We start from the raw sequence: 2,725 nt of genomic DNA on the forward strand, positions 1-2,725 counted from the left end.
AGCAAAGTGACAATGAGAGGTGAGTTTCTATGGGGAATTTGCTGTTTGGTGACTAAAATCTCAGCAGCAAAAGTCCTGGAAATAGGAAAAACAAAGAAGGAAAATATAATGGGAGACTAGAGAGAGTAAGACACAATGTTAAAGAACACAAGCAGAAGCAGGAAGGAATATAACCAGAGCTTTTGAACATACATACATTCAAAAAACATACAAAATAGGAGCAAGAGTAGGCCATTTGGCCTTTTGAGCCTGATTTACCATTCAATGTAACAACACAGATGACAACATTTACAGAATGTTCCTAAGGAATGGCCAGCACAAAGTATTGACTTAACATCTTAGTGTTGATGCATAAATCCTTGTTTTTTGGTCCCAAAATGAGAATATCCTTGATTATCATCCTTTCACTATTTTAAAGACTTTTGGGTTGTCTTTAATGATAGCTGCCAGTCTCTTCCAATTCTTTCTGTTTGCCTTATTTCCATTTTTATTTCCCCTCTGAACTTTCCAATCAGCTGATTCTCACTTGCATCATCAAAATGACATTTATCATACACACCCTTCTACTGTTCCATCTTCATAATTGAGAAAAATAGGCAGAACAGGATGAGACAACTTGAGAGACGAAAAATTGAGAGTAAGAAAACGATAAAAGTATGCTACACATTTTGCCACAGAGCTTTTACAGAGTGAGGCGATAGTGAAACTATAAGTCTATTTGTCTAGGACATGAAAGTCCTGGAATAGGGATTGAAAGAGAAATCTATTCAAAATTTATTAAAAACTCAATGGAATTAAAATAAGAGAAAATACACTTAAGTGGTGACTGGGACTAAAATTAGGCCAGCCCTCCGCATCAAAGTAAAAGAAGTAAGGCTGGATATTGATTCAAACACAGATAGAGTATTGCATCAGCTCTGAGCACACCATCGCTGGCAGGAGAATGGATTAGATACTAAATAATTAAACAATTAGAGATTTTTAAATTGAAGAGAAAATTAATATACGTCTTTGAAAATGTGAAAGCCTTTAAGAGATGAAAAATTATTTCCACCATTTGGTGAATCGATGACAAAAGGAGTCAGTGCCATGATCAGTATTAGAATAACAATGGTGAGTGTTACAACAGGAAGTCCTGTGGTGCGGTTGGTAATGTCCCTGCTACTAAGGCAGAAACTGTGGGTTAATGTATCATGCCAGGAATTGATGGTCAAGGAAGATATTTTCATAACTCCACCAAATAGGTTGAGTATCAATCTATAAATATTTATAATGGTAAGGTAACAAGTGGGAGAGATTTCTGGACATCCATATAATGGAAAGAAAATTGGAGCTTTCACCATCACTATTCATAGTACCAGGACTACAATATGCATATTCCACAGAAACTCAGATTGGTTTGATTAGATGCATGTGGATCAGATTGGTGTCAATGGCATGGGGTTTGATCCCACTCTGGCTGTGGTGCGTGGAATCGTGTTCAATAGCAACTGAGATCAGTGAATGGCGAAAATAGTCTCTTTATTGAGCATCCGCAGTGCCACAGTTCGAGGTGGCGATGGAATCCACAGTTTTACAGTGGCCTCTTTTATACACAGTTTTTACATACATTAAAACTTCAGCACTATCGTGTCACATCGTTATATCTATTGTACACAGGTTTGATTGACATCTGTCCTGGGGAAGCAGGAGATAGTTTAAGCACTTGCTAAATGCTGATTGTTACATCTGATGGGATTAGAATGTCTGTCCGCTCTAAGCTTGCATAATTTAGAGATGTTAGTCCTTTAGTCTTTAAAGTTAGTAATGTTAGTAAAAATACTAGATCTATATGATCTAAATAAGTGAAAAATTACACATGTACTAAATAAAAGTATAGGGGATAGTAAACAGATCTCCCGCAACTGGGTTGTGAGATTTAATCTACTATTGCTGATTTTTGACAGTTCCTATACATTCATTCATGCAGTTTCATGGAAATGCTGTTTAGATAGTAAGTTTCTTAAAGGGGGTGGGGGCCCTAATTAATATGTATTTAAAAAGTATAAATCCATATGTTAGTACATGATGATAGTCCTAAATAAAAGTTAGAAATAGGTAGTGTGTAAGAAAATTTCAGAGATAAAAAGCAGCAGACTGTAGGATATGGTGGTGGAGGATACTGTTTGATGTTCTGCAGCCTATTCAAGTCCCAAGAGACAGTTACTAAGGGCTAATTAATATTATAATCTTTCCATAGTTTCAAGTGAGTTATGGAAACACAACGGCAGAGATGGCATTGTTCTGACCAGGTTACAATATTAACACTAATTCAGGGGTAGCCTTTGATACAGAAACAGGTCTAAACACTGCTTGCAGGATGGGGTCGATAAGAATTGAAAGGTGCAAAGAAATAGTAATGGGTTGGCAGCCCAGGAAAGGATGTTTAATTTAGTTTATCTTGTAAAAGTAAAATGTACTACAAAAATGCGGTTTTATGAATGAAATGCAGTACAGTAAACATTGAGCACTTTTGAGTGAGTTAGTAAAGAGAATCATAATGCAATAGCTTACAGATGGATACAGGAACTGCCTCTTTGCCCCTCTTATGGTGAAAGTTGTGGGACTGTGAGTTGTCCTGCCTCCTGAAGAAGATGTATTAAAACACAGAATCCAAGGCTTAAGGTAGTATTAAAGCAGAAACCGCAACATAATCAAAATGAATCGGTTTTGTAAGGAAAGGGTA

The sequence above is a fragment of the Rhincodon typus genome, chromosome 21, assembly GCF_021869965.1.
Source record: "Rhincodon typus isolate 14 chromosome 21, sRhiTyp1.1, whole genome shotgun sequence".
NCBI classification, from domain to species: domain Eukaryota; kingdom Metazoa; phylum Chordata; class Chondrichthyes; order Orectolobiformes; family Rhincodontidae; genus Rhincodon; species Rhincodon typus.